Here is a 9554-nt window from a genome sequence, read left to right on the forward strand (position 1 = left end):
GATCCTCGTGGACGTTGGAGCCATCCCAGTCGTCGGCCCGTGCGTGAGCCATGGACTTGAGCGCTCGACGGAGGCACGGCGGTGACGAGCGCGCAAGTACGCGGCGAAGCAGCGGCGCCGCGGTGAGAAGAGGCCTGGCGACGGTGGGTTGCGGCAGCGTTCCGGCAAGAGGAAGGGGTGCTGCGGCGGCAAAGAGAGGAAGAAGAAGAATGGCGAAGGCAAGGGGAGAAGAGGGCGCGCGTGCGTCTGCCGCCCCCTCCTCCCCCTCCTTATAGCCCCAGGCTGTGAAGCCGAGGAGGCGAGACGTGGGGGGTCGCGGGATTAACTGCGCCCCACTCCCCCCATGATCCCACGATTACCGCACCAATAGAGGCGTGTATTAACTGCCGCAGAAGCCCAACCGTCTGCATCGGCCGCAGCAGATCCGCGCACGTGCCGAGGCCCTGTAGTGCCGGGTCCCGTCCTGCGGCGACGTCCCGTCGCACGCATGGGCTGGCAGGCCGGCCCGGCCTGCTGGCGCCGCGTGGCATGCGGGCAGTGGGCGGCAAGCCTAATGTTCGCCTGGCGTGCCACCTGGCCCGCGCCACGACGTTTCGAAATCACCAGGCGGCCTGCCTGGTCACGGACGGCTCCTGGCAGCCGGCGCTTCAGAAGACGGACCAGGCAAAGTTACCGGATCAATCGGAGTAGAAAGCTGCTGAGGCTTCTCGCCTTTTCAGCTGCGGCGCCCCACCCGCTTCAGGGACTACTGTCGGAGTAAATGACCACGGGTAGCCTCATCAGCCCCCCATGGTATTTCAAGACTTCAGGGCCGGCTGCGCCCCTCAAGCGTCCAAGTCAAAGGACCGCCTTCTTGGGGCCGGCTGGTCCGGGCGGCCGGCTGGTCCGGGCGGCCGGCTGCCAGAAGGCGGCGAAATCTAGAAGGCAGCCTTGAGGTGGGCCGACTCCTAGCAGGCGGCCTCTAGAGAGGCCGACTCCTAGCAGCCGGCCCCCCGTACCCTTGAAGTTAGCACCCCATTACCATGATGAGACGGGCGTGGCTACAGTGCAACCTGCCACCCCCGAATCCAGGGCAGAACGTGGCCACAGTGCAGCATACCGGGCGGACACCCCTTGCCCGGCGCGGCACTGTTGCCACGCCGCCTGTGACATCATCCATGGCAGAGGAGGCCATGCTCCCACGATGGGCTATCAGTACGGCCTGCAGGCGGCGGGCCCTACCTGTCCGTGAGATGCCAGAAGGCGGCAAGCCCTGACCAGTCGGCGCAGAGGGGGCCGACCCCGAGCAGGAGGCCTCCCCCCTTGGAGTCCGTGCGCCATTAACCAGATAAGACGGGATGTGGCTAAAGTGAGCGCTCGCCAGGCGGTGGGACTGTAGCCACGCTCCCCCCCGACAACGCCTCCGTCATCAGAGGCGAGGCTACAGTGTAGAGCAGCCGACAAGACGCGCAGGCGGCGGGCCCTACCTGTCGGCCGAGAACACGGCAGCCGGCGGGACCCACCAGACGGCAAGCCCCAGCAGCCGGCGGAGAAGCTGGTGACCAGAGATGCTGACGGCTGGGTCCTACACCCGGCCGGATTACCATTGTACCCCTGGGGGTAGGCCTATATAAACCCCCCAGGCCACCCCATGCAAAGGGTTCAGATCTTTAGACAATACACATACCACGTAGGGAGAAAGGAGTAGAGCTAGCCTTGTTCTTCTTCTTCCCCTATCCAAACAGCTCAAGGAGCAAGCTTGTAGCTACCTTCTTGAGATAGTGATCATGCGGAGACCTCGCAGAGCAGGACTAGGGGTGTTATCTCCTAGGAGAGCCCCGGACCTGGGTAAGACTAGCCGGCGTAGGCAACCTCACCCAATCCCGTTTCTAGAGCCCGGCGACGTACTCTTGACCCCCTCCATTAAGCCATCCCTTGGCATATGTCGCACCAAACCCCCGACAATGGTGCCTTGAATTAGTCATATAAGGTCATGGGAAAAAATTGGGTCCATTTCAAGAATGTCGAGAAACGACGTGCTCTCACACGGAGTCTTCTAGCCTGCCCAAATACTCTTCCACTACTAGGGAAAAGCCTAGCAGTAGCGCGGGTCTGAGGGCTATCAGTAGCATGGGGCACCGCGCTACTGATACGGCGCTACAACTAATGTTTAGCAGTAGCGCGGTTTGACACGCGCTGCTGCTATACCTAGTTAGCAGGAGCGCTTTCCAAACCAGCGCTCCTGCTAAGTGCTTTAGCAGTAGCGTTTTTCTGTCCAGCGCTAAAGAGCGCTACTACTATATTTTCTCATATCCTTTTTTGCTACATATTTGTGATGTTTTTGTATAGATTTTATACAATATTCTAACCATATCATAAACATGCAATATGCTCATCATATCATACACATAATAGTCTCATCATATCATCCAACACAAATCATGTCGTCACATCATAATCACGATATAGTTATACAAGGTACATGACATGTCTCATCATACATAATGTAGTACTTCTTGAGGCGTCGGTTCGTATCCCTCTCTCGCACTAGCGTGAACCTAAACTAACTACTGGCTGTCGCTCGGAAACCGGTACACCTGGGCCTAACACTCCGGCCACTCGTCGTATACTCCTGGCGTAGCACTTCTTCGCCATCGATGATCTATGCACCTGCATCGTCACATGAGTCGATGATATGCAACATATATAGTTGAGCAACAGAAAGAGATAGACTTGGCAAAATAGAAGCAACATATCATAAGCATAAATAACAAAGTTCATCGTACCCAAAATGCCCTAACTAGAGTGATCTTCGCTAGTTGAGGAAGACGGTTTAATTACATCACAAATAAAGTTTCGTCGTGCATAACTCAAAGTTTCGTCATAGAGAAAGTATGGACTAAACGGACACATTTTCATATATTGTCGATCACTCCAACATGTCGTGCCATCCATCCAAGTCAGGGAGATAGTCCCCGAGCGCAGTGAAAGGCTTCAGGTCGAGACGCTGAGCCGATACGCGTGTTCGGACGTCTTCCCGCGCCATTTGCCCTTCTTCGTAGAACATCCCTGTTTTTTCGATGACCTCCTTCATGATGATTTGGGCAAGTTCACGCTGGATATGATAGAACTCAGCTCGAAGTCGATGATCCGGGATATTTCCTAGGTTCTTTGCCCATTGCAGAATATGGGCATCACCGAATCTAGGTGACATGCGAAGGTTCTGCTGACCACGTCTGTACTCCAGCATGTGGTGGAGGACATAGAATCCATCACTAAGAGTACCACTCGGTTGCTGGATGCAGCAGAAGTCGATCTTATGGCCGAAGGCGGGCACGCGGTTCTTTGTCTTCGTGGTCTTGATCTCTCCACCCCGTATGCCATAGGTAAAGGTAGCACTGTCGAGAAAAGACTTGATGTGGGTGTAATACTTTTCTTCATGTTCTTCGACGAGTCCAAGTAAAGAGCGTGGGAGAATCGGGGCTAAAGGATGATGAGGACAGCGCGCCCGTCACTGCGCAAAATAAATACACCTCAAATTAGCCTCCACGCGTGCAAATGAATGATTGAAATCGAAGGAAAGATATCTGCGGATGACTTACATGGGATGATAAGGCACGAGAATCGTCTCCTTGTCCTTATTGGCAACCATGAAATCGGCGATGTAGTTACTCGCGTATTCACGGTGTTGGGGAACGTAGCATGCAATTTCAAAAAATTTCCTATGATCACGCAAGATCTATCTAGGAGATGCATAGCAACGAGAGGGGGAGAGTGTGTCCACGTACCCTCGTAGACCGAAAGCGGAAGCGTTATGTTAACACGGTTGATGTAGTCGAACGTCTTCACGATCCAACTGCTCCATGTACCGAATGTACGGCACCTCCGTGTTCAGCACACGTTCAGCTCGATGATGTCCCTCGAACTCTTGATCCAGTAGCGGGTCGAGGGAGAGTTCCGTCAGCACGACGGCGTGGCGACGGTGTTGGTGATGTGATCCGCGCAGGGCTTCGCCTAAGCACTACGATGCTATGACTGGAGGCGTAAACTGTGGAGCGGGGCACCGCACACGGCTAAGAGAAATCTTTGTGTGCCTTTGGGGTGCCCCCTGCCCATGTACATAAAGGAGGAGGGGAGAGAGGCCGGCGGCCAGGAGGGGCGCGCCATGGGGGGAGTCCTACTTGGACTCCTAGTCCAAGTAGGATTCGCCCCCCCCCCTTTTTCCTTTCTTCGACCGGAGGGAATAGGAAGGAGAGGGAGAGGGAAAGGGAAGGGGGGCTCCGCCCCCTCCTCCTTGTCCTATTCGGACTACCTAGGAGGGGGCGCGCGGCCACCCCCCGCGAGCTTCCCTCTCTCTCCCTTAGGCCCATGTTGGCCCAACACTTCCCCGAGGGTTCCGGTAACCTCCCGGTACTCCGGAAAAATACCCTAATCACTCGGAACTATTCTGATGTCCGAATACAACCTTCCAATATATGAATCTTTACCTCTCGGCCATTTCGAGACTCCTCGTCATGTCCGTGATCTCATTCGGGACTCCGAACAACCTTCGGTCACCAAAACACATAACTCATAATACAAATCGTCATCGAACGTTAAGCGTGCGGACCCTACGGGTTCGAGAACTATGTAGACATGACCGAGACACATCTCCGGTCAATAACCAATAGCGGAACCTGGATGCTCATATTGGCTCCTACATATTCTACGAAGATCTTTATCGGTCAAACCACATAACAACATACATTGTTCCCTTTGTCATCGGTATGTTACTTGCCCGAGATCCGATCGTCGGTATCCTCATACCTAGTTCAATCTCGTTACCGACAAGTCTCTTTAATCGTTTCGTAATACATCATCCCGTAACTAACTCATTAGTCACATTGCTTGCAAGGCTTGTTATGATGTGCATTACCGAGAGGGCCCAGAGATACCTCTCCGATACTCGGAGTGACAAATCCTAATCACGATCTATGCCAACCCAACAAACACCTTCGGAGACACCTGTAGAGCATCTTTATAATCACCCAGTTACGTTGTACGTTTGATAGCACACAAGGTGTTCCTCCGATATTCGGTTGTTGCATAATCTCATAGTCAGAGGAACATGTATAAGTCATGAAGAAAGCAATAGCAATAAAACTAAACGATCATAATGCTAAGTTAACGGATGGGTCTTGTCCATCACATAATTCTCTAATGATGTGATTCCGTTCATCAAATGACAACACATGTCTATGGTCAGGAAACATAACCATCTTTGATCAACGAGCTAGTCAAGTAGAGGCATACTAGGGACACTCTGTTTTGTCTATGTATTCACACATGTACTAAGTTTCTGGTTAATACAATTCTAGCATGAATAATAAACATTTATCATGAAATACGGAAATATGAATAACAACTTTATTATTGCCTCTAGGGCATATTCCCTTCACACGGTGCTTTGGGCAGACTGCCAAGAAGCCCTCGTGCATGAAGTACGGGTCAACAACACATATATAAGGTATCTGCTCAATACTGATGATGTGGTTCATGTGTAAGGAAAAAAGGCAGACAAACGTAAAATCCAGCTTTTTCAAGTGAAACATGTCGAAGATGTAATCAAATCGAAGGAAGAACTATTCCGCGGGGAATGTGTCGATGTACAACCTTTGCTGCGGCACGTTAACCATGTAGAGCGGGTATCCTGGATTTCTCGAGGCGATCAGGCTTTTCTCTCTCCGCAGTACATCGTCATGAAGTCTCCTTAGATCGCCGTATATGGCCTCTACCGCTGCCTTAGGTAGGACCAGATCACCAGGGATATGCCATTTTTCCACATAGGGGATAGGTGAACCCGAGGCTGCTGAGGCGGCTGAATCATAGAAGCTGCTTTGTTGCCTTTCCTCGGTCTCTTCCTATGCTTCTTTGCTGCTAGAAGTGAGCCTTTAATACGTTCATCCTTTGGCAATTCAGGCACCAACTCATCACACTCAAACCCTGAGTACTCATACTGCTGAGCCATCAATCCTCCATCGTCAGGGGTGCCGGTATTGAGATACTGTAGAGGGTCGTTGTCATCCTCATGAATGGCATCATGCATTGCTTCTTCGACGGCGGCGACGTCATCAGCCACTAATGGAGCCTCTTCCTCACCCGGCATGACAGGCGACGCTAATTGGGTAGGTGGGGTGTTGGTGTTCATACCTTGCGGAGGCTGCTTGGTTGTGGGTGTGCTCCCGGCCGCCTCCAGACGAAGCAGACTCTTCGGCCACAACATGACCCAACGCTTGCAATCGCCAAGCCGCCGCGGGGTCTCGTCGTCATCTCCCCCTAGTGCTACCGAAGGAGCCAAATTCTCGTGGCCCGGTTCGACACTGGCCACGGAAACCTTGAAGACGTTAGGGGGATCGGCCGACTGTGGAACAATTGTTCCTTCGGCTTCATTATCGCCGCCTTCCCCACGTCCACCTTCTGGCCGCTGATGGTGTACAGTATGGTGCACGGGGTTACATCGGCCTGCAAAGACATGTCTGCGACGTGAGACATCCAAAAGGCAATGAAAACGGGAGATTATACATATATTGAAGAGGGCCGGTGTGACAGGTACCGTGAGGGCGTCGAGCTCAGACAAAGACGAAGCACCGCCGAGCACGTCCGAGACGGAGGATGGGCTGCTATGAGAAGGTGCGGGAGCCGATGTAGGAGCAGGTGCGGGAGCCGGTGCAGGAGCAGGTGCGGGAGCACGTGCTGGTGCAGCGCTAGTCGAGCTGCTCCCCAAGAAGTTTGAAAGGGAAAAGTCCGCTGCATCCTTATTTGGATTTTGCCTGGTCCAACTGACGATAGCCGGAACCAAGACACTATACGAAGCTGCAATCTCCTCTTTTGCGGCAGCTACCGCTGCTTTGACTGTCTCAACTGATTTCTTATCAACCGCAATCGCAACCTTCTTGTCGATGTTTTCTTCATTTAACCTCCGTCTTTCCTTTCTCTCCCCCATGGTCTCACGGTAGTACTTCTTCCACATGGCGCCGTCTCCGACGCCGTGCACGCGTCCATACGACAACCGAGTGTCAACCGGGAGTCATTTCAATATGTTCAAGGCCCGGTTGAATGGGGTGTCCCACTTGGGCCTCGCCAACGCCTCAGACGGCGAGTCGCTTTCGGCCGCAATCTTGTGCTGCTCTTTCTGCAAAAGGAACAAGGATCATTTACAAATATGACTAAACGTGCAGTCGAATTGATCAGAAGCTAAAATTAGGGGGTAAATTAAAAATTACCAGCAGTCTCATGAACTCCGTCATGACCGCATCCGTCTCGAAAACCTTCTTGATTGGGTCCCAATGGTACCGGGCCCTGACGACGTCACGCTCCTGCGGGACGGCGAACTCTGCCAAGGGGTCTGGGATGCCCAGACTTTCGCGTTCCGCGTCCTCCTTGGCCCATATGGACCTCTTCCCCGCGTAACCACAACTTCCGAGGTGGTGGCACCCCATGTTCCTCTCTTGGAGCCCCTTCATGTACTCCGACTTTTCTTTGGCAGCTTCGACAACGCAAGCCGCCTTGAATATTTCAAACTGCTCTTCTGTAATTGTCGGATTATCCTTTACAATCTCGGAGTAGGGTTCCTTTTGTCGATGATCTTATGTTTCACCCTTACTTTCCAGGCGGACAACGCGCTGCTAAACTTGCTCATGGCGCGTTTTTATCTTGTTCATTGCCGAGTCTTTATCTGGATCAGTACATTTGATTTCATCCCAGCCCGGGAACAAGAATACCTGGTGCAGCTTAGTTAGGAGGGACTGCTTCATATCTGGTATCGTCTTTACTTTCTCATCGTTGATGGTGGCGGTTGCCCGTAGGATGCAGCCTATTTGATTGCCGTAGCACTCGCGCACTTCCGCAGGCTCTTTTGGCTCAAAATTGCCGTCGTCCACCTCCGTGACCACCAGTCTATTAGTGATGAGCTGGTTTGGGCGCCGTTGCCTCTTTGGTTTCGGTTCTATACCGGCTTCGCCAGTCTCGGTGCCGGTCTCGGCACCGGTGTCAGTCTCAGCGCCGGTCTCGATGTCGGTCTTAGTCTCGGATGTGACAGGTGGGCCCTGCAACAACTGTTGCTCGTAGAGAAGGTTCAAATAAGCGTCTGCCGCCTCGTAGACGTTGCAATCACCAGAACCCTGTCCTTCATCATTGCTAGCCATGTTTCCTACGATTAAATCTAGTCAATTAATTCTAGACCTAATAAAATGAATAATGACATAAAAAAGGCCTATGTTTTGCAGGAACGTCGATTCATTCCCGGTGCGGCAAATCCTGGGTACTCGATATGTCCTAGTTTGTAGCACAAGTCATGCCAAAATTCACGGAAAATTTCAGCATGACTTTTGCTAAAAAGTGGACAAATCGAGCACCTGAAATTTGCCGGAACGGAAATGAATCAACATTCCGGCAAAACATAGGCCACTTGGCTTCATTCCCTGGAAATAACAAAAGGCCACTTGGGCACAATCGAACCACTTCAATGTTGCATATAACAGGACCACTTAAGAACATGTAAATGAGCAACTACAACAGTAGATAAACATGAGCAAACACTATTGAGGAATTTGAATATAACATGACCACTTCAAATTTGCATCTCCTAGTGTTTGACACTTCAAGAAAATCTACACAAATTTCAAATTATGAACCCTAGAACTCAATTCAAATTATGTCCTAAATTTTTGTCATAATAAAAAATCAGTAAAAGTTAAGAACCTAGTACACTTGCAGCACTGATAGAAATTTATGTTTTTATACTGATTTTTTTCTCTAAACTAAACCCTACTGCCCAAATTAACATCTAGTTAAATCCTACTGCCCTAACCCTACTGCCCTAGTACTTAAGCATCTACAAGTACTAACTAATTAGATGAAACCTAGCTAACTACTTAAGCATCTACAACTACTTAAGCACCCATTGATGAACCCTAGGAATTATACAACTACTTAAGCATACATTGGGTGCAGAACAACTATACAAGTACTTAAGCATATACAAATTTTTCCTAAAAAATTTAGTTAACTACTAATTTCATTCATTTAGGTCATTCATTTAACTTCACCTAGTTAACCTAGTAAAACCCTACTTCCCTAACTAAAAAACATCTAATTAACATCTACTAGTACCACTACTGCCTTAACCTAATTAACATCTACTAGTACCACTATATATACTACTAGCAGCACTGCTGCAACATTTTCTTCATTTTGCTTCTAAAAAGACAACTATGAAAACAAAAACCATAATTAAACCCTACTGCCCTAACTAATTTTTTTCTCTAAACCCTATTGCCCTAACTAAATATTTGCTCTAAACTAATTTTTTTCTCTAACCTAGCCAACCTAGTTTATCTAGATAGTTAACCTAATGAACCTAGTTAACCTAGTTAGTTAACCTAGCTAGTTAACCTAGTTAGTTAACCAAATTAACCTACCTAGTTAACCTACTTAACCTAGCTAATTCCTAGGGTTCATAACTAAATTCACCTAAGTAAATTAACCTAGAGAGGAGGGGTGGGGGCTTATAGAGAGGGTGCTAGGGGGAGACGGTG

Source organism: Triticum aestivum, chromosome 7D (assembly GCF_018294505.1).
Source record: "Triticum aestivum cultivar Chinese Spring chromosome 7D, IWGSC CS RefSeq v2.1, whole genome shotgun sequence".
In the NCBI taxonomy this organism is placed as follows: domain Eukaryota; kingdom Viridiplantae; phylum Streptophyta; class Magnoliopsida; order Poales; family Poaceae; genus Triticum; species Triticum aestivum.